Here is a 22,994-nt window from a genome sequence, read left to right as displayed (position 1 = left end):
CTTTTCTGCAGTTGAACCTGGCTGGATTCTTCCTAACTGCTCCCTTTGCACATTGCCTCTTCGCTAGTTTTCTCTGAGGAGAACTTCAGCTAACTCTGTAGAAAGCAGATGCACATCTTCCTCTGCTTTTCCAGAAAGCAGAGAACAGGGGTTCCCTTTGTGTGCAGGCAACACCTAAGGCTGTGAGTTCATGATGGATCCTATCAGCAACTAGGACCAGGACAACAGACAACTACTTTAACAGGGGGATTTCCTAGTTGGCAAGAAAGGACTCAACACAATTTGCAGTTGTGTTTCTGCATGTGTCTCAACTCCATGACTGTCTCGGCCCCTTTTCTGTTCTTTAGGAGACCCTGTGCATCCTTCACCCATTTGTTGCCAGCTCCTAATCATTCACTATTACCTTTCAGCAACAGGTCCTTGTGCTGGTGTTTCCTCCTCTTCAATATTTTCTGTAAACAAATTCAGCAATGTCCAATCAGATAATATCACCCCCCCCCACTACAATCAGGGGGCCTCTGTGTGCATATGAATATCTACATATGGGCCAATAGTGGACAAAAACTTCAAATGTTCTGTGTGTAAAGGAACACCTTGCCATTCTCTTGTGGTCCATCAGGCTTTGTGTCTCTGCACTTGGAGATCAGAACCATGGTATATTCTGCCTGAAACTAGGCCAACATCCTTTGCTCTCGTATCACTGGAAGCTTCTCAAGCTTCCCTGGAACTTCTGCCTGTTATCCCTCATCCTGCCACTAGTGGGAGTCCAAGGCATGGGTTCTATGTTCCCATGGGTCTCACAGAGAACCTCCATCTGTCATGAAGAAGCAAAGAACCCGACTTCCATCCCTCCCTCACAGGCCCTCCATGTTTTCTCTGCTGTATCATTAGAGGAAATTCTCTCTGTGTTACGAGTTCCCTTCTCAACAGCTTTCCTCACTTAAGTTCTACTAACTCTAGTGCCTGGTCTGGCACTCCCAGGGAGAGAAGGGCCTTTGTCCTATTGGGAAACATACAAGCAAGTTTCCACCTTTGATGGTTACATCTGCTCTGCCCCAGAGTTTTTGGTCCATCTAGTGAATGAGGAGAGAGAAATCCTGGATGGAGAAAGCAATCACCTGTCTACTATTTGAAAACCCCATTGAGCACAGAGCTGGAGGCTTCCATTCAACTTAGCTCAGTGACTTTGTTCAGCCTAACAGTGGCTGCATTTCACAAGGTCTTTCTGGTCTTGATATGAGGGTGGACCCTGCCTCTTGCCCCAAAGGCCAACCACAATCAGGAAGGGAGGGGAGAGCTTTGGGATACTGCAAACTTGAAAGACTTCTCTGCCCCTATCTGTTTTTCCCAAGCAGAGCTGACCTTGTCATGGCACACATGTTCAGTACCAAGAAGAGCTGAGCAAATGCCCATGGCCAAGAGATGAATGCATCTGAACCCCTGAGGCTTCTCACATGACAGCCTGTGCCCAGCTTACCTGCTCCAAGCAGGTCCTCAAGGCACGCTGACAGCCGGACAGCCTCAGTGAGCAGTCGTCGGAAGCCCTGCCCCGTACAGGTCTCAGGGTCATGCACGGTGAGCACGTCCTTCAGGTACTGCTGCAGGATGTGGGCTAGATTTCTCCCCCTTTGGAACTTTGGACGTAACTGGGAAAGTTCTTGGTCCTGATCTTCAAGGATGCCACGGCAATGCCTAAGGTGCAAGCGTGGAGAAAGTTCTAGATGGGAAGGGATGAGTGTTAGGTTCTCTGTGTTTCAACAGATTTTCATAACAATGCCTTATAGAGCCCTCCACCAGCATCACCACTCAGGTTTGGAGAAATACCTGTGCCAAGAAAAGCAAAGGGCAACACAAGGCCTGGCTCCCACTTTTAGAGAAAGATCTTGTCACAATTCCTGAGATTCCATTCAGGTCATGTTCTATCAACAGTGCAAGGATTCTTCTTCCTCGCCTTCATAAAGGTGCTAATTCAGTTCCTCCTTCCAGCCACAGGCATTTCCATGTAGGAAGACACACAGTGTACAGTGCAGTGACTGGGAATCATGGTGCATGCAGGGGTTACATGGCAAGAAACAAGAATGAAGGTCTGGCAGGGCCAAGCTAAGCATCAGTCTTCTATATCAGGAGGTGATGGTGACTAAGGGTAAATGAGGATTGATTGCAAGGTGACCAAACAGAGGAGCCCAGCATACCCTCCTTCTCCCCTGAGAAGACCCAATGCAGCTCCATCTCGAGGTGAGTGCCCACAGAAAAGTACCTCCACACTAAGGGAACCATGAGAACACGGGAGGAAGAGAGAACAGGCATAGCGCCACCTACAGAGGACCAAAGCTAACTGGTGACTGGATTCCCAGAAACACAGCCATGGGGACCTCCTGTTGCAGAAGAGAGAGTAAACAGGGGGGCCCCATGGGAGCCCATCCACCTGGACACCTTACTTACAGACTCTCCACACTTGCAGCTCTGAATTCAGATTCCTCTGCTCCCTCCTTGTTTCATAACATCTGAGACACGGGGCTTTGCTGTAACCCTCTGCCCTTGTTTGGCACAGGCTGGCTCAGTTTTTGATTTGGGCTGCCCACTAGTGAAACACATCCCCACCTGCCTGCCCTACACAGAGAGCCTTACCTGAGCAGCTCAGTAGACCTGGGCTGCTTTGACAGGGGCCTCCACGTGTAGCTTCTTGGTCAACATGGACTCCATGATGTCTTTTTTTATTATTATTATCTACTCATACCATTTTATTAGGGAAATAAACAGTAATTGAAGAGGAAAAATGTATTTTCATTTTAATTTCTCCTGAAGGGAGAATTTTTTCAAAGTACCTATTCAGTTTTACTTTCAATTTAAAATAAATTTTTACCACTTCTTTTTAAAAATTTATTCATTCATTTATTTTAAGGAATACTCATTTCATAATACAACTTTAGGAATATAGTTATTCTTCTCCACATACCCAGCGTACCACCCACACTCCCAGCCCAGCTCCTCTTCCCTCTCTACTTCTCAATCTCATTCTCCATTAAGATGCATTTTCAATGAACTTTGTACACAGAAGACCAACTCTATATTAAGTAACGATTTCAACAATTGGCACACACACCCACACAAGAAAAAAACTGTTTGAGAAATGGTTCACTGTAACTCTCTTTTAATACAACTCATTGAGGACAGAGGTCCTGCATGGGGAGTCAGTGCACAGTGACTCCTGCTGTTAATTGAACAATTAGCACTCCTCTGTATGTTGTCAGGGACCACACAATGCTCATGACATGAGCTGACTAGGCTATGGAAGCATTTTGAAAACTCTGTCCATATTTAGACAAGGCCATCAGCAAAGTGGAAGTTCTCTCCTCCCTTAGAGAAAAGTGCATCCTCCTTTGATGGCCACTTCTTTTTCTGGGGTCCCACAGTGATCCTACATGGAGAACATTGTTTGCCACAGTGCCTTCATGGCTTTCCATGCCTGAGATGCCTCAGTTCTCCCTTCTGAGCTGCCCCACTGGAGACACCCACACACCTCCCATCTGCCTGCCCCACACAGACACCCTTACCTGAGCAGCTCTGGGACCGTGGGCTTCTCTGCCAGTGGCTCCTCCAAGTGGAGCTTCTTGGTCAGTATGGACTCAATGATGTTTTTAAACTTCTCACAATCTGGGGAAAGACAGACATGCAGAACTCAGGGAGGTGCTTTTGTAGTCAGTGCCTGCTGAAGACCAAAAGAACTCCAGGGCCAGGCTCCAGATTGGGAGTTTCACATCTGTATTTCATCACCTCACCACATAGCATCTGAAATTTCCTATTTTTAAAAGATTTATTTATTTATTTGAAAGGAATAGTTACAGAGAGACATATGCAGAGAGAGAGAGAGAGAGAGAGAGAGAGACTCCATCAGCTGGTTCACTCCCCAAATGGCTGCAAGGTTGGAGCTGTGCCAATCTGAAGCCAGGAGCCAAGAGCTGTTTCTAGGTCTCCCATGTGGATGCAGGGGCCTAAGCACGTTTGTTATCTTCTACTGTTTTTTAGGCCATAGCAGAGAGCTGGTTTGGTAGTGGACCAGCCAGAATTGAACTACTACCCATATGGGATGCCAGCCCTGCAGGCAGTGGCTTTACCTTCTGAACCACAGCACTGACCCTGCTATTTCCCAATAAAATGGGAAAAAAGGACTTCAAAGATACAGAAGGTGACTTGACAAGGTGATTCCACTGGTGTTTACAGAATCAGAGTTCCCAGCCCCTGAGCTCAGACTGAATCATGAGCCACTGGACTCAGCAAGTCTTGCAGCCTCTCAGGTCAAACAGGAACCTGGGGCATGAAGTCATCACCTTTTGTATGTTTGGGAGCTTGATAAGGGTGTAGGACTGTTTCCTTGCATTGGGAAAGATTCCAAGTGTTTGTTATTTCAGACTTAAGGGACCATCTTTCATGGAACTGTGTAGAGTACAATGTATAACAAAGTAAGGCCCTGAGGCAATATGGCCCAAGAAAAAGTATAGTTCCTGCTAAATTAGAAACAGTACAATAAGGGCCTCATGGATTCTGTTGATCTTGAGCGATGAATCATACTTGGAGTTGTATAGGAAAGAAGGAGCACATTTTATTGTGACAATCTACAGATTGTACCTATGAATTGGAGAGAAATCAAAGTTACAGAGAAGGTGGGCAATGGGGGGCACCCAGGTGAGTGGCCCTGATTCCCTCCCTACACCCTGTGCTCCCACTCCCAGGTCTCAGGCACCATCTTCCTCTTCTGGAAGAAGAACTTGTGCTCCAGGAGCAGGACTTTCTCCCAGCGGGGAGGCTGTGTTGTGAGGGTGTTCCCATGGATACCAGAGTTCCAGTGCACAGGAGACTCTATGTCTCTCTGGAAGCTCATCCTGCTCACTCTGAACACATGTCCACTTCTGGACCTAGGACAGTGCTTTGCCAATGGGAACTCAACGGAAGCTTGAATTGAGTGAAATGCGTTAGCCCCAGAAATGAGGCCCACAGTGATGGTATAAGGCTGCAGGAGCTGACACAGACAGGATGATCATAAACATGCACTCAATATGGTGGAGCCTGAGCCTGAGGACAACAGGCAGCTCTATGCCTCATCAGGAATCCATGACAGATTCAGCACTCCTGTCACCCTACACCTCACTGCTACCTTGGAAAACTTGCGAAACCCTGTGTGTCAGCTTGGGAGTGTGGTCAGGAGGAAATTAAGTTCAGCAAAAAGAAGACAACAATCAAGTAGTGAGGTAAACCATTTAGTTCCTTAGGAGAAGACACAGGACCATCATCACTGTGGTGAAATGACCCGAGAGAACTTACTGTATTTTTTCAGCTCCCTGGCCAGGGCAAAGTTTGTAGCCTCAGCTATGAGAAACTTCTCCTGGAGCTCCCAGCAGTCCTGTTGGCTCTTTGCCAGCTGGGATCGCAATTGCTGGCATTCGAGGTCGTTCAGTTCTGCCACGGGATCTGATGCAGGGCTGTGGGATCCTGCCATGCTGATGGTGTGTCACAGCAGGACAACAGAGACTGGGGAGAGGAAACCCAAACACAGGCAAGGTTCAAACAAATGACATCCAAGAGTTTCAGGTAGGCTTGAGGGGTGACAATAACCAGCTTCACTTACTGATGTGAAACTCCTGATCCACGGCCCGACAACACTGGGAAGTTCTTCACTGGACAAACAAGGATAAAACTGCCAAAGCCTAGATTGAAGGCACTGCCTGTAGCTCAGTCTCTGCTAGGACTGGCTGTTATGTGGCAGCTAACGGTCTTCCGTTGCCATCGCAGAATTAGAAGGTGGAGCGTGTCACGGAATCTTTGGAACTCTGCCTTCCAGGGGCCTAAGCTAGGTTGAGGCACAAGACCCCCACTGCTGGGGACAACCTACCCATCTGCCAGTCTCATAGTTATAGATTCTGCCCTGACACCACAGACCGTGTCCCCAAATCACCTAAGCATGTATCGCTTGTATAGTCATGTATGTGTATAAAAATACCAAGACAGAAAATGTGTCCCAACAAGCCTTCCTTTCTCAGGGCTGTTAGGAAGTCACACCACCTGCTGTTTAAAGAGATCTCAAGGCCTTTCTACCTGTTTGAAATGGTGAATTAAGCTTCCCTGATAAATGGGTCATTTTATTTTCTTAGAAAGGAATTTTGAGAGCTCTTTTAGTACTCTGAAAAGAATTGTTATATTAGGTATGCAATTTCTAAATATTTTCTCCCTATGTTGGCCTGTATATTCATTTTCTTATCAATGACTTTGAACAGGAAATTTGAATATTGGGACATTTATGAATTTATTCTTTATTCCATATAGTTTGGGTATCTTACCTAAAAAAAATATAATCTAATTCAAGTTGAAAATACTTTGTACTATTTTTTCTTCTAAGAGGTTGAAATTGTCACAAGCATTTAGCACAGCAGTTAAGATGCCACCTGGGGTGCCCACACCTGGATCAGTTTCCTGGGACCCAGTCCTTGCTTTGCTCTCCCCTCCAGCTTCCTGGTAGTGCACACACGGTGAGGCAGCAGTGATGGCTCCAGTACTTGTGTCACTGCAGTCTATGTGTGAGATCCTGATGGACCCAGTCCAAGTTTCAGCATGGCCAGGCCCAGGTTAGCTCAGGCCTCCTAGGTTCACACCAGTCAATAGGAGATCTCTTTTCTCTGTCCTTTTGCCCTTTGGGTAAAACAAGTAATTTATAAGATGAAACATTTTATGAAAATGAAAATGTTTTTTGTTTAATTATACTTATTTGAGATGTAGAGATCCAGATGTAGAGAGACATACACAACCAAGGCTATGTGTTCCATCACTGTTTCATTCCCCAAATGCATGCAACAGTCAGGCTTGGCTAGGGTGACACTTTTTGTCCAGAACTCCAATTCATTCTGCCAATGTGTGGGAAGAACCTAATCCTTTTTATTTTTTATTTTTTTAACAGGCCGAGTTAGACAGTGAGAGAGAGAGAGAGAGAGACAGAGAGACAGAGAGAAAAGTCTTCCTTTTTCTGTTGGTTCACCCCCCAGGTGGCTGCTATGGCTGGCACATTGCAGCCGGTGTGCTATGCCAATCCGAAGCAAGGAGCCAGGAGCCAGGTGCTTCTTCCTGGTCTCCCATGCGGGTGCAGGGCCCAAGCATTTGAACTATCCTCCACTGCACTCCCAGGCCACAGCAGAGAGCTGGACTGGAAGAGGAGCAACCGGGACAGAAGTGGTGCCCCAACCGACTAGAACCCTGGGTGCCGGTGCCGCAGGCAGAGGATTAGCCTAGTGAGCCATGGCACTGGCCTGCCTTTTTATAATATATTTATATATAATTATTTCAACTATTTATATAATGACATACTTATTTTTAGGAATATGTGTTACATATTTGAAGTAGTTTTTTTTAATTAACTTCTTTATTTAATGCTGTATGTATGTCATAAATGCAATGTTAAGAACATAGTCCTTCTTCCCACCTACCTGCCCTCCCACGTATTCTCCCCCGCTTCCTCCTCCAACTCTCCTGTTTAGTCTGAGAAAGAAAAAGACAGAATGGAATAAGAAAACTAAGAGAACTGTTACTCAACAGCCTAGCAAAGGGCTGCCCAAGGTTACTGCTTCTCAAAGGGGATTTCACTTTGTGTCCCCTTCTGCTATTCCCTTCCTTCTTCCCCCTTCTTTCCTTTTAGAAACATAATTTTCTTCGAAGAACCCACGGATGATACATCTGCTGTGAGCTCTTAGACAGAACTATAACCTATGAGACATAAGAATATCCTCCATTGAATGCACTAAAAGGAAATGATTCTGGAGAACAGTTCTACTATTAGGTCCCTTGATACAGCTTTGAGGACAGAGGGCAGTGCACAGTGACTCTCACTGTGTCTTTAACAAATCACACTCTTATGTCTGACCTCAGTGCTCACCCAGGGCACTTGACATGAGCTGCCTCAGCTACAGAAGCCTTCTGGATCCACCTATCTCGACAAGGCCATAAGCAAAGAGGAAGCTCTCTCCTCCCTTCAGGGAATGTGCATCCTTCATAGTGGCCACTTCTTTCCACTTCAGTCTCACCCACAGGTGTCCTATGTGTAGGGCATTTTTTGCCAAAGGGTCTTAGATTTCCATGCCTGAAATGCTCTCGTGGGCTTTCCAGCCAGACTGGAATGACTTATAGGGATATTCTGAGTTCACAGTGCTACTCATTCTATGAGTCTGCGGTATGGACCACTTTACTTATTAGACTCTTCACTCCTTTGGAATTCTATTATTGTTTCCAAACACTTTGTCCTATTTATATGATCACTTTAACACTTGATCCTATCTCTATATTCACTTTACCACTTAATCCTATCCATGTACTCTATAACACTGAAGCCGCTCTTTTTATCAGGCAGCTTAAGGGGTTTTAAGTTCCTATGGCAAGTTGTTAAACTGTACCCTTAGAACTAAGAGATCTAATACTTGTTCCATCATATGCTGCCTCCTAGGGTGCACATTAGCAGGGATCTGGACAGGAAACCCTTTGGTGACTCAAACCCCGCCACTCAAATATAGGATGTGAGCATTGCAAAAGCCACTTAACTGCTGAATGAAATGCCAGTGCCAAAAGCTGCACATTTTAAGGTTTCCATTTGAGTGGATGATCAGAACTGGGATTTTTTTGAAATTTTAAATTCTGATGTCTAAATAGATGTAGGAGTTGCCACTGTGGCATAGTGGGTTAAGCCACCACTTGAGACACTGGCCCCATCTATGAGTGCTGGTGGAGTCCCAGCGGCTCCACTTTCAGCTGATCCCACTCCCTGTTGATGTGCCAGGGAAAGCAGTGGAAGACGCCTCAAGTTCTTGGGCCCTTGAGCTCCTGTGAAGATGTGTATTCAGTTCCAGATCTGAGAGGAGACACAGAGGAGGGACTAGGTCAGCTCTCAGCCTCAGTTCCCAGGGCACGTGTGGTTCCCCAGGGACTCAGAGGAACCTAAGCAGCAGGACCTCAGAGAGGAACAATACACACTTTACCTCACTGATGAGGAACCTGGGGTCCATAGAGACTAAGAGGTTGTCTCAGCACCACAGCACCTGATGGTAGGAGAGCTTTGACCTCCAGCTTCCCTGTCCCGAGCATGGCTCTTGTCTTCCAAGAACACATTGTTGAATTTGTGGACTTCGAATAAAGCACTGCTATTTCTGCTGCTAAAAACAAACAAAAGTATGAGGATCATTCCTTGGACACAGCTTTTCCCACATTTCTATTGTCCCATTATGTATTCTCTGTCTGTTTTCAACCACTGGGTGATAGAATGGGAGCAGAGAACACACAAGGTGAATGAGTATTTAACACAGCCCTGCCTGTCCTGTGCGGTCCCTTACCTCTGGGATTCTCCCTCAGGCTTTCTTCTCTGCTGCAATGCTGGAGAGTGTCAGACCTCATGGAGGTCATTTCTGTATGGAGATCCATGTTCTTCTTTTTATCTCCTGGAGCCAGGGAGAGTAGAGATTCATTCTGGACATCTGTGGACCAAGCTTTTCTGCTAGGCAATGCTGCTAGTTTCAAAGATAAAAAATTAAAAACCACAATGACCAACAGAAATCAGGTCAATAAAGATTTCCCTGAGGTGCCTGAGATTGTGAGAACAGCCCCTCATAAAGTGGTCAGAGCCAAGCACAGGGCATTGCAGACTGACTCAGGTAAAGTGTATGCGCAAAACAACCAAGAGAAGGCTGCTGACACCAGGAAGAGGACAAACATCAGAGGAGTGTGAGAAGAAAGGATGATTACTGGATCAAATGAAGATGGAAGTATCGCAGGCTGAGACCCAGAGGCAAGGCCCCACGTCACAGAGGATTAGTCCTCAGCCTTGAAACCGATCCCAGGAAGTCCTGTTGGATTTTCCCATCTCAACTTGCAAACTTTTGGATCCATGACTTCCTTGTAGGCTCCATTTTTGCCCTTGCTGATTTAGAGTCACTGTCATTGTCACCCAATGTCCCCTGCACATGGGGCAGATAAGCAGTGTGTTTAATGTCAGAGTAGCACAGATGGAAGGGAATCATACAAAGCATCTACACTTAACAAATGCCTTCAGTGCTCATTTACATCTCACTTTCATGATCCAGGGAAAGTCCAAATTTCCAAATTTGAGGCATCTAACTAACATGTGAAGTTTTTTCCATCCCTTATATGTTCTGGATTATTAATTCTTTATTAGCTACACAGTTTGGAATTCCAACATCAATGGCCTTATTATATACTCACAACCATCTTGATGAGAATTGATAAGTGCTATCCAATTCTATACAGATACAAAAACTTAATTACCTTGTGATAAGTTCAACCAGAATGTGAAAGTCCTCTTCAATGAAAATTCAAACACATTGAATCTAATGAAAGAAAATGAAGCAGACACAAAATAATGGAATTCCCTCATCTGTTCTTGATTTAGAAGAATTGATATTATTAAAATATCAAAACTACCCAAAACAATTCAGAGATTCAATGTAGTCCCCGTCAAAATACTGATGACATCCTCACAGAATTAGAAAAAAATTTTAAAATTCTTATGAAAACACAAAAGGCTCTGAATACTCAAAATAGTCTTAATACAATGAAGCCAAAGCTGAAGGCACCACAGTTCAAAATTAAAGATATGCCACAAGGCTACTGAGACCAAAACAGTATGGTACCAACATAACAATAGACACATAGGACAATGGAACAAAAGGGAACCCCTAGAAATTCATGCAGCTACATCCCACTTACTCTTGACAAAGGTGTGAAAAACACTCCCTGGAGAAATACACATCTATTTTAATGGGACTGGGAAAATTGGATTTTAATTTACAAAAATCGACTGAAAATGGATCCAAGATCTAAATGTAAGATCTGAAACTATGAAACTAACAGAGGAAAACATGGCATAAATGCTCTAAGAAATGGGCAGAGTCAACACAGTTTTGGGGCTAAGACCACAAGAACATGGATAGCAAAATAAATTGGAAAAATTGGATGTTATCAAACCAAGAAGTTTCTGCACAGGTAGAAACATTTTTACTGGTTGGGTAAGTGTACCTGATGCTGTGACGTCAAGGGAACTGAGGAATTCTCATTTGTTATACAGGGACATCATTTGGCCATTTGGAGAATGTGCTTCCCCCATGAGTCACTCTGGTATGAAGATCTATCATTTATATTCAGTCAGTTTGATCCCTGGGTGACACAGCAGGACCGAAGAACACTGAAAGGATGAAGTAGTGATCGCAGTCAGACACAGAATGAGTTTCTGTGACCACCTCTAGACCATCAGGCTCCTATGCCAGAAAAGGGTCTTCCTGAGACAGGAACACTGTCTGCCTTGTGCAGTTCCTGTCCCAGAGCCTCTGCAAGTGACTCGGAGTAAGGAGTCACTGCCACCATCAAGACGCATGACAGAAAACCCACTGGAAAAAGAACATAGGGTACTCACAAGAAAATGATGAAATGTTTAAAAATGAAGCTCTAAGCCATCCCTTATCCATAATAACTGTGAATGTCAACAGACAACATTATCCAGTTACAAGATACAGACAGGATGACTGGATGAAAACCAAGACCCAACCACAAGTTGCCTACAAGAAACACACCAGTAAAGACAGAGACTGAAAGGGAAAGGATGGGAAAATATGCTTCATGCTAATGGATATCAGATGTGAGCAAGAGTACCTATGGTTGGATCAGCTAAAATAGGTTTGATGATAAAAACTGGAACAAGTGATGACGGTTGCTATATGATTATCAAGGGTTTGATCCAACAAGAAGATGTGACAATGGTAAGTGCATACGCACCCATTGCTGCAGCACCCTAATTTTTAAAACAAAATTATTCCATCTGAAGGACACATGAATTCTAATGCAGTAATAGTGGGGGACTTCAACACTCACCTTTTATCAACAGGATGAGATCACCTGTGTCGCTCCCCCTCTCACTGAGGAACGACACTAGACCCTGCACTGTTCTTTTTTGCCTGGCCCTTCCCGGGTTAGCTGCCATTCCCTCACTTGAGGAGGAACGATGCCGTCCCGGGTTAGCTGCCGGCACCCCTGCCGCTTTCCCCACTTCCATGGAGGAGCGCCACACCACCGGCCGGCTCTCTCAGGGATTGCTCAGATGTTCCTCAGATGTTGCTGGTGCATGTTGTTTCTCTCCTCCTTTATAGTCCTTTTCCACCAATCCATGCTCTGCTGCCCACATGCCGAGCATGCTGCTCTCCTCCAATCAGGAGCAGGATCAGTTCCTGCAGTTTATCAGTCGAACCAGTGAGGCAGCTGCATGGAAGTTGTTTACTCCTCCCCAGCACCATATTGTGGGAGATCAGATGCATAGAATTAGTCCTAGCTCCAGTAACTTAGTCTAGTCTCAGTTGCTCCCCACAACCTGGAAGAAAATTAACAAACATCAGAGAGAATCTACTACAGACCAAATGGCCATAACAGATGACTACAGAATATTTCACTCCACAGCTGCAGAATACACATTCTTTTCATCTGCACATGGAACATGGATGCTATAAGACTAGAAATCAACAACACAAGAACCCCCAAAGTTATGCAAATACATAAAGGTTGGATAATAAACCAAGAGGTAAATTTAAAAATTCCCTGAAACCAATTAAAATGGAAGCACAACACACTGAATCTGATGGGAAATTCTAAAAGTAGTATCAGAGGAAAGTTTATGGGATTAAGTTCCTACATCAAATAATTAGAAAGACTTCCAATAACCTAACAAAGTATCTCAAAATCCTAGTAAAACAGGAGCAGACCAATCCAGAGGTCAGTGGGAAGAAAGAATAAGGAAGCAAGCAGAGAGAAAGGAAAGAGCGACAGAGAAATGAGGGCCTCAGACACAAAATCCAGAACACGGCAGGAACCCAACATGCAGTGGCGTGTACCATGCAAGACTCGAGTGCTTGCATTGCTGTAGTCTGATTATCTCAGAGCAGAGCAGTCATCAAATACAAGAGAACACAGACCATCCCATTGATCACAGCCTTTCCAGGCCTATTAAGTGTAATCTGAGTTGATAAAATCTCACAATAAAGAGTTAAATGCTGGTAAAAGTCAACAGAAGGTAACGGGGCTGTCTAGTTTCTTCAAGGGGGTATAGAAAAGAACACACTCATCAGTGGCTGCAAAATATGAATAGGAAAATCTTCTTGCCAGGAAATGGGTCCAGAACAGCACCATCAGGAATGTACCAGAACTTTGATCTTGCAAGTCCCTTTACAGGATACGACCTGGAGAAGTATCTTCACAATTAATAAGGGACATACCAAATATATGTAGATGATGCCCCTTGAGACATTAATAATACTAAACATTTGAATCATTAGAGGAACATATACATATGAGAGTAGAATAGTCCATTACACTATGAGCAGCTATCCATGTTTCTAAGACAAGGAGGCAAGGAGGAAGATTCTGAAAGAGCAGATGGTGATGGACTGGTAAGAACTAATGTGACTGAGTAGTTACTGTGTACTAGACACAGACAGGCCTTGATGCTTTGCCCCCACATCTCATTAAAACATGTGCCAAGCCATGTAGAAAGTACTCCTGCTTGTCCATTTCTTAATGTATTCTCTACCATGACTATTACAAAACACCAATGAAAGACATTGAAGCAGACACAAAAACTAGAAAGACATCCATGTTCATGGATTACATGAATTAACATGATGAAAATTTCCACTCCATCCAAAGCAGATTACAAATTCAAGGCAATCCCCACCAAAATATTAGGCACATTGTTCACTGAATTAGAGAAACCACCTAAGAATTTATGTGGAAAAAGCACAAAGACACAGATTTTGTTTTCACCCTATTGGAGGAAAGATTCTTTCCCACACATCCCTACAATCTCATTAATGTGAGCACGGGGTTCAGACAGGATTTCTCCACATCTGATTTAAAGTAGAAGGAGATGCGGCCTGGCTGTGGCTTCATAGGGGAAGCCTCTGTCAGCCGGGCCAGGATCCCATGTGGGAGTCAGTTCGTGTCCTGGCTGCTCCTCTTCCAATTCAGCTCTCTGCTTATTGTTTAGGAGAGCAGTGGAAGATGGCCCAAGGGCTTGGGCCCCTGCACCCATGTGGGAGGCCTGGATAAACTTCTGGCTTTAGGTCAGCCCAGGTCCAGCCACTGTAGGCATTTGGTGGGTGAATCAACAGACGAAGACCTTTTTCTGTCTCTCCCTCTCTCTGTAGTGCTAACTCTAAAATAAATAAATAAAAAATTACACACACACACACACACACACAAATAAGAAGAGAGGATAAGGATAGAGAGAAAAGTTGCAAAACAAGCTGAATGACTCAAAACCCCAGGGTTCTCAGCTGCCTTGGGCACACCAACCTTTCAGGGAAGAGATGAGTGAACTCATGTGGCCCAAGTGACACAGACACTGCGTTTTTTTTTTTATGATTATTTTATTTTATTTGAGTTACAGAGAGAGGTCGAGCCAGAGAGAGAGAGAGGTCTCCCATTCTGTTAGTTCACTCGCAAAATGGCCAATGGCCAGAGTTGTGCCGATCCAAAGCCAGGAGCCAGGAGCTTCTTCCAAGTCTCCCATGTGGGTGCAGGGGCCCAAGGACTTGGTTCATCCTCTACTGCTTTCCAAGGCCCCAGCAGAGAGCTGCATAGCCAGTGGAGCAGATTCCGTGGAGGCCGGCAATGCGGCTCTAACTTGCTGTGCCACCTTCACCCCGACCCTGCCCTTCTGTGCACGGCCTGTCCCCCTCACACTGCAGCTCCTGGGCTCCTCTCCTTAGTGTGACTGCGCCAGCTCCAGAGTCTCTGAGCCCAAGACAGTGCGGGATGACCTGCAGCCACCTTAACCTCACTTCCTTAACTGCACTTTAACTCTCAGAGACTTCTGCCTGCAACAAAGTTATAAACTACAAGCCCCCACGCAGGAGGCAAGGCCTCCCCTCTCTAAGAGAAAAGACAGCAGGATTCTAGCTCCTGGAGTCTGCTAAGTTTCAAGTCAGTTTCTCTGCACAGCACCGGAAACGCCGTGGGCCCGGCCTGTGCTGTGTCCTGGTGGGCTAAGCCTCCACCTGCAGGGCCGGCTTCCCCCATGGGCGCTGGTTCCTGTCCAGCTGCCCCTCTTCCTTTCTGGCTCTCTCCTAATGGGCTGGGGAAGCCATGCAAGATGGCCCGAGGGCTTGGGGCCTGCTCCTGCCTGGGAGACCCCTTGTAGTGGCCATCTGGAGAGCGAACCAGAGCATGGAAGACCTTTCTCTCTGCCTCTCCCCTCTCTGTAATTCTCTCTCCAATGAATAAACACAACAGTAAGAATGAAAGGCTTGGAGTTACAAACAGCAGGAGGCTGTGGTCCCGGAGAGCGCCCCCTGCCGCCCGGGCTCCGCAGCCCCGCGGCCTCCTCCAGGGGGCCTGGCCCTTCCCGCCCTCCCGGGAGCTGTGGGCGCGGCTCCCGAATCCTCCTCCCGAGGAGCGGCATCCTGAGCCTGGGGCCCGCGCCCGTCCTCCTGGAACCCTGTCCCTCGGCACGGGGTCCGACCCGCGTCCGCGTTTCCCTTTCTTCTCCTCTGACTCCGGTTCCGGAAGGCGGCCCTCAAGTGACCCCGCACCGCTGTCCCCGTTCCGGAGCCCTGGGGCGGGGTCCTCCATTGTCCACAGCTCTGTTTTCTGAAGCGGGGTCCGCATCCGGGTTCCCCAGGGGGCGGCAGCCCCCAGGGCCCTCGGCGGCCTGCAGGCCGGGCTGGGGGTCATCGATGGCGCCCTCGGGGCGCAGGGGCCTGGGCTGTGTGAGGGGCTGAGGGCAACGGGTGGGTGGGCGGGGCTTGCGGAGGGCGGGAAAGCGCCGGGCCGCGCGGCGGTGGGCGGGGCCTGTGGGAGCCCAAGGTCTGGTGCAGGGTTGTCCCGCGTGTCCGTGTCCCCGCCCTTCCCAGCTGTGTGGGAGCTGATGGAGGAGCGGGTGCGTGGCGCTGTGGCCTGTGGGGTTTCCCCTCTGTGGATTTAATGATCGCTCTGCCACCTCGAGCTCCGGCTTCCGTTCTCTCTGGGGGTCCCGACCCTTCCTCCGTTGCCCGTGGACCACTCTTCCCGGGGTCTCTCTGGCCCGGATCCTGAGGGAGCAGCAGAGTCCGGAGGAGAAACCAGCGCTGCCCTGGGGGAGCTCTTTGTGTCCCCCCTGCCCTGGCCCCTCGCTGAGCTGCTGTTGCTGTCAGGCTGTGGTGCCCTGAACTCCTCACAGAAATGTATTCATTAAGAAGTCATTAGTGAAAAAAAAAAGAAAAGAAAAGAAAAGAAAGACTGACGCCATGGCTCACTAGGCTAATCCTCCATCTGCGGCGCCGGCACCCAGGGTTCTAGTCCGGCTTGGGGCGCTGGATTCTGTCCAGGTTGCTCTTCTTCCAGTCCAGCTCTCTGCTGTGGCCCACGAAGGCAGCGGAGGATGGCCCAAGTACTTGGGCCCTGCATCCGCATGGGAGACCAGAAAGAAGCACCTGGCTCCTGGCTTCGTATTGGCACAGTTCCAGCCGTAGCAGCCATTTGGGGGTGAACCAACGGAAGGAAGACCTTTCTCTCTCTCTCTCTAATTCTGCCTGTCCAAAAAAAAAATCATTAGTCCCTGACTCCAATGACCAGTGCCATAAACTGCACCATGTGTCCTGTTACTTCACTGTTATAAGCGTTGATTTGTTGAGCTGGGATCACACCTGGGGACTTAACCCACTGCACCGCACTGCCGGCTCAGTAATAAATGTTGTTAAAGGCCGGCGCTGCGGCTCACTAGGCTAATCCTCCGCCTTGCGGCGCCGGCACACCGGGTTCTAGTCCCGGTTGGGGCGCCGGATTCTGTCCTGGTTGCCCCTCTTCCAGGCCGGCTCTCTGCTGTGGCCAGGGAGTGCAGTGGAGGATGGCCCAGGTGCTTGGGCCCTGCACCCCATGGGAGACCAGGAAAAGCACCTGGCTCCTGGCTCCTGCCATCGGATCAGCGCGGTGCGCCAGCCGCAGCGCGCCGGCCGCGGCGGCCATTGGAGGGTGAACCAACGGCAAAGGAAGACCTTTCTCTCTGTCTCTCTCTCTCACTGTCCACTCTGCCTGTCAAAAAAAAAAATGTTGTTAAAGACGCAGGTGCAGAACACAGTGCAGAGCCAGGGTGGAGCCATTAATGAGGAACTGCTGGAGGCTGTATTTAAAAGCCCACTGCCTGTTTTCAAGGCATTTTCTTGGGACCCGATGTGCAGTGGTGCAGAAGCCCCAGCGCCCCTGCCCCCAGCTGAATAGACGTTCCTGTGAGGTCCACGGTGCAAACTCGCCCTTTGGGAGCTGCCTCTGCCTGGTCATCTCAGCTGGGGTCCCCAGAGCTCTCAGAAGTTGGAGGAGTGAGCCTCCAGCGCCCCACTCAGCTTCCCTGAATGCTTTGGGAATTGCATGGAGGTTGCTAGGGCCGGGTGCTCTGAAAATGCAACATAGTGTGCTTTTCCTGTTGTTTTCCTGTGGCCTCCAGGACTGGGTTAGACCTGGGGCCTGGAGAGGGATGGGGGAGGGGAAACCCAGCTGACAGCAGGCATGGAGTCAGTGTGTCTCTGTGGCTGTCCTGGAGTGCAGAGGGGGAGGAAGGGGATACTCATCAGAATAATGGAGGGGATGCTAATGGAATCTGCATTTGTGGACCTGTGGCTCCCAAGGGCATCATGGGATAAGGCACTGTGTCATGTGGTCTTGTAGGCTAGGAAGTCCCAAGACCTGCTGGCAGATGGCTGGACTTCCAGGAGAGACACTTTCATTCTGGCCTTGGGTCCAAAGGGCAGGAAGGGAAAATATTCAGGGGCCAGTGCTGTGGCACAGCAGGTTAATATACCCTGGCCTACAGCACTGGCATCCCATATAGGTGTCGGTTCTAATCCCGGCTGCTCCTCTTCCAATCCAGCTCTCTGCTATGGCCTGGGAAAGCAGAAGATGGCCCAAGTCCTTGGACCCCTGCACCCATGTGGAAAACATGGAAGAAGCTCCTGGCTCCTGGCTTTGGATCCGTGCAGCTCTGGCCAGTGTGGCAATCTGGGGAGTGCACCAGTGGATGGAAGTCCTTCCTCTGTCTCTACCTCTCTCTGTATCTCTGTCCTTCAAATAAGAACATAAAAATCATAAAAAAATAAAATATTCACGGCAGCCAGGAGGTTTTCCCTGAATTTGCAGGCGTTAGGGGAGTGAGCCAGTAGATGGAAGGTATTTCTCTCTCTCTCTCTACCCCAGCACCACCACCTCCCTCTCCCTTTTCTCCCACTGTTCATCCTCTGCCTCTTCACTGTAATGCTGCTTTTCAATAAACTTTTTTTATTTTTTAAGAAGGCAGGTGCTGACATCCTGGCACCATAGGTAAAGCCATCAGTATGACATCGACATCCATGTCAGAGTGCCTGGTTCAAGACCCAGCTCCTTCTAAGCCATATTTCCTGTAGTAATGGGAGGCAGCAGATGGCTCAAGTTGTTGGATTCCTTACTTCAGCCTGGTTTAGCCGTGTCTGCCCCAGGCATTTAAGAAGTGAATCAGATGGAACATCTCTGTGTGTGTGTTTCATTCTATCCAGCTCTCCCCCTCTCTCCTGTTTGCCTTGCAGATAAATAAATAAATCTCTAAAAATTGGTAAACTTGGTTCTGGCACTGTGGCATAGTGGACTAAGTGCCCACCTACAGTGCCTCCATCTCATTTGGATGCTGGTTCAAGTCCCAGCTGCTCCTCTTCTGATCCACCTCTCTGCTGTAGCTTGGAAAAGGAGTAGAAGATGTCCCAAGTCCTTGGGCCTCTACAGCAGCATGGGAGACACAGGAGAAGCTCTTGGCTCCTGGCTTCAGATTGGCCCAGCTCCAGCTGCTTAATTGCCTTTAATAAGCACATGGAGATCAAGAGGATAAAAATAGCCTCCAGGGTCAGCTGGTGAACCTGTCCCCTTGATGCAGGTTTTGGAGGCCAGTGAGGAGAGAGTGCAAATGCACTCCTAGTGACTGCTTGCAATAATCACTTTAATTCGATAAACTAACCTTAGCCACCGGAGCTGGGCAGACATCTGACACCAGTTGTCCACTGTTTATCCAGGGAGGGCAGAAAGAGAATGCCAATGCATCTTCTGATTTCCAGTTATTTTCCTAAGGGCTGTGTCCTCAAACAAAATGAGAAGTCTATACTCCCCTTCCTCCTCTTCCTCTCCTCCCCGCACCCCCATCTGTTTCTTCTCTCTCTCTCTCTGTGACTTCTCTACCCTTCCATGCATAGTTATTCTTTTTTTTTTTTTTTGTCTTAAAACAGAACCGATTGAGAGTCTTGTGTCTCTATGTGCTGGTGCCTTCTCCTCATTTTGAAGCATTTTCCTTGTTGCAATCCCTGTTCTTTAAAAACTGGCTTGAGATTCACTCCCTGAAGGAAAGTTTCCAGGATTAACACCAGACTTTGGGCTGAGTGTGTTAACATTCTTTTTAGCCCTTATGAAATTGAGCCTGGGCTAAATTATGTTATTTTATACTTCAGAATAAATCACTTTTTAAAAAACATTTAACGGTCAGCACTGTGGCTCACTAGGCTAATCTTCCACCTGCAGTGCGGCACTCTGAGTTCTTGTCCCAGTTGGGACACTGGTCCTGTCCCAGTTGCTCCTCTTCCAGGCCAGCTCTCTGCTGTGGCCAGGGAAGACAGTGGAGGATGGCCCAAGTCCTGGGTGCCTGCACCCACATGGGAGACCAGGAGGAAGCACCTGGCTCCTGGCTTCGGATCAGTGCAGAGTGCCAGCCGAGGCAGCCATTTGGGGGGTGAACCAACAGAAGGAAGACCCTTCTCTCTGTCTGTCTCTCTCTCACTCACTATTTAACTCTGCCTGTCAAAAAATATTTATTTGAAAGTCTGAGTTACAGAGCAGGAGATAGAAATATCTTCCATCTGCTGATTCACTCTCCAAATGATCTCAGTAACTGGGGCTGGGTCAGGCCAAAGCCAGGAGCCTGGAACTCCATCCGGGTCTTCCACATTGGGTTTAAGGGCCTAAGTACCTGGGCCATCTTCAGCTGCATTCCCAGGTGCATTAGTAGGGAACTGGATCAGAAATCGAGTAGCCAGCACTTGAGCCTGCACTCACATGGGGTGCTGGTGCCGCAACGTGGGCCTCATACATTTTTCAAAATTTTGGCAAACCCAACCAGGCACAGGCCCAAAGCTCCTTGATGTGACCTAGAATTGCCACCGTCCTGACTCCCAGGGCAGATGGCTTGACCCCCTCAGACAGCAGACTGGGTGTGAGGCTGACGGACTGCAGGAGGCACTGGAAGCTGAAGACAGCTGGGACAACCTCTAATTAGGTCTCAGGGTGGGTCTTGCTTAAGGCATCCCAGTTTCTCCTTGAGGCGCAGTTTGGTGGTAGCTGAGAGCCCACAGCCTGGCTCGAGCGGTTGCATTTCTCAAAATCGTTTACAACAAAGTTTTGGTGCTGTATATATGCATGTTTCCTCTTTCCAAATAGGTTGTGCATTGTGCAAGGCCTGAGATTATGTCTTCCATTTATTTTCCTTTTTCCCCAAACCAGGCTCAGATGAGGCTCAAACCAGGCTTCCTTGACAAGCAAGGCCCTCCTCTGCTGTGGCCTGGCGTCCACGTAGATTTGAGCACTGTTTGTTGTTGTTGTTGTAAACAGTTCTTCATTTAAAAAAACACGAGAGTCATATACAGAAACAAAATGTAACTGGACCGAGAGAGGAAGGGGCACCATAGGCATTCCAGACGGAGGACAGGGGGAAACTATTTATAAAAGAGTGTAATACCAAGGTATAAATGCAAAATATAGTGGCACATGTTAACAGAAGGCAACGCCAGGACCTCTCGACACGTGGCCTGTTCTGGGTCTGCAAGGCCACTATGCCCCCAGGGAGCTAAGACACAGGTTCAGGTGGTCACTGTGCAAATAGGGGCTGTGCAGGGCCGCCGGCCCCAGGGGCCCCACTCCCTGCACCAGCTGCTCTGGGTCAAGGTCAAGGAGGAGTCAGGGTCTCCACACCTCAGCTCGGGCCTTAAGTAGCCCTGGGAAGACAACAAGGCCGGCTCTTTAAAGCATTCCCTGGGATTTGGTTTGTGGTTTTCCTAAGGCTCCCGGATGACCCCACAGAAACAACAGGCCAAGTGTGGCTCACAGTAATTAAGTAAGAGACACCCGCCCCGTTCAGGGGTGCACCCGCTCTGCTCAGACCCTCCTCCTCCTCCTGGTGCCCAGCGGCAGCTCCTTTCCTGGAGAAGTCAGCACCTGTCACCAAGGACTGGGCCCTACAAGGATCCACTTTGTCTCAGATGAGGAGGGGGAGGGTGTTGGTCAGGAATGCAGATCCTTCCACAGCATGGGGCCAGGCCTGCCCCAGCCAGTCACCCAGCTAACCACTGCCTCAGGACAGCGACCCTGCCACCCTCCAGACTCAAGCTTCCTACCCAGGATTCACAGTGCACGTCACATGAGGACAGGAACTGGGCCTGGGGACGCGGTGTGGACAGATGGCGGGAACACCCCCACCTTCACCCCCCAGCCCCCGCCTGCCCGGGGCCTGCAGGCTGGCTGGCTCCGGCCCTGTGCGCCCCCTGTGCAGAGCAGGCCTGGCAGCAGCACGCAGCCTGCCCGGGCTGGGGGCCCTCCGTCGCGGGCTTCCGGTGGTCATAAGGGAAACCGCAGTGACCTCTCCAGCTGGCTGAGGGCTAGGCGCGGTCTGAAGCCGCCCAGCGTGCCTGCCTCGGTCCACGGAGGCCCTCCCCAAGGGCGGGGATGGCGGGGCTGGCGCAGGACAGCTGGTGCACTACCCGGGCAGCCAGGGCCAGCCGCCGGCACGGGCGTGGGTGCGGGCGAGCCCTCGCGGGCTGCAGGCCTGGCTCCTGCTACCTCTGCACGATGTCGCTGATATCCTTCACGGAGCTGAGCAGCTTGCTGAAGTCCTGCGTGGCCGCAGGGCCGCCTGCGGTCGCCAGGCAGATCTGCAGCTCCCGCAGGTTGTTCTCCAGTTTGTTGATGGCCTCTCAGAGGGCGAACGTGTTCCTCATTTGCTGGATGGAATCCATGTAGCGCACGCAGAACGTGTAGAGGTTTTTGCCGGCCTCCAGCACGGTGCTGTGGCTGGCCATCTGCTCCAAGTTCCTGGAGATGGCCAGGCACAGGGCCTCGGTGCTGTCCAGAACCACGCCCTGGGAGATGGTGCGCTGGCGATGCGCTCTGGGGGCTGGCGGGTTTTCCTAAAAGACACGCGCGTGGATATGAGCAGGATAAAGGCGGTGGAAGAAGGCTGGTCGGCCGCCAACAGCAGCGAGGCGGGGGTGGGGGCCGAGCTGGCAGGGGTCCCTGAGGGCTTGGAGGCCGACTGTGGCTTTGGTACGGGAGCACAGCCTTTTGAGGCTGTCCCCTGGCTGTCCGGGCTCGGCAGCCTCACAGCTCGTTGTGTCCACAGCCAGGCTTGTGGATTTTGTCTTCGTGCCAAGGGCTGCCTCCCCAGCTGCCTCCTGGCTCGAATGGGGGAGGCAGCGGGGCGGGTTTGAGCTTAGACAACTTCCCCTTGTCTCCCCCTAGTGACTCAGAGGCGTGCTTGTGCCTCCTCACTTGGGGCTCCTCGCTGGGGCCCTTGCGGCGGCGGCGGGGGGGGGGGGGGGCGGGGCAGGTGTGCCGGACGCTGCCCTGCTGGGGAGGGGGCCTGGCTCAGCTGCAGCAGCGGTCCCCAGGGCACCACCCTTCCCGGCCTCGTCCTTGTGGGGGGCTGCAGAGGCAGCAGCCACTGAGACCTTCTGCCGCTGGAGCTCGGGGTCAGGCCGGGAGGGCTGGAGCCTGGGCGCCACCGAGAACGGACACCAGGCCGCCCCTGATGGGAGTCGTCGGCCGGGACCAGGGCAGGCAGCAGGGGCCGGAGGCGGCACCGCGGGGCCTGGAGCTGGAATCAGAATGGCGCGGAGGGGGACCAGATAAATGCCAGCAAGAACTAGGAGGACAAGGGGAAA

The 22,994-nt window shown here is 49.4% G+C and overlaps 1 long non-coding RNA gene across 1 annotated transcript; it reads right to left on the bottom strand.

The window, feature by feature from the left end:
• Positions 1-3,481: 3,481 nt before the first annotated feature.
• On the bottom strand, positions 3,482-5,745 carry LOC127486189 (uncharacterized). The gene is made up of 3 exons (XR_011390022.1): positions 5,624-5,745; positions 5,320-5,526; positions 3,482-3,654 (listed from the first exon to the last, which is right to left on the bottom strand). It is a non-coding gene; the product is annotated as an uncharacterized lncRNA (long non-coding RNA).
• Positions 5,746-22,994: the final 17,249 nt, after the last annotated feature.

This window comes from Oryctolagus cuniculus, chromosome 7 (genome assembly GCF_964237555.1).
Source record: "Oryctolagus cuniculus chromosome 7, mOryCun1.1, whole genome shotgun sequence".
Taxonomy (NCBI): Eukaryota; Metazoa; Chordata; class Mammalia; order Lagomorpha; family Leporidae; genus Oryctolagus; species Oryctolagus cuniculus.
The sequence above is the reverse complement of the archived record's forward strand: the minus strand, read 5'-3'. Positions and strand labels throughout refer to the sequence as shown.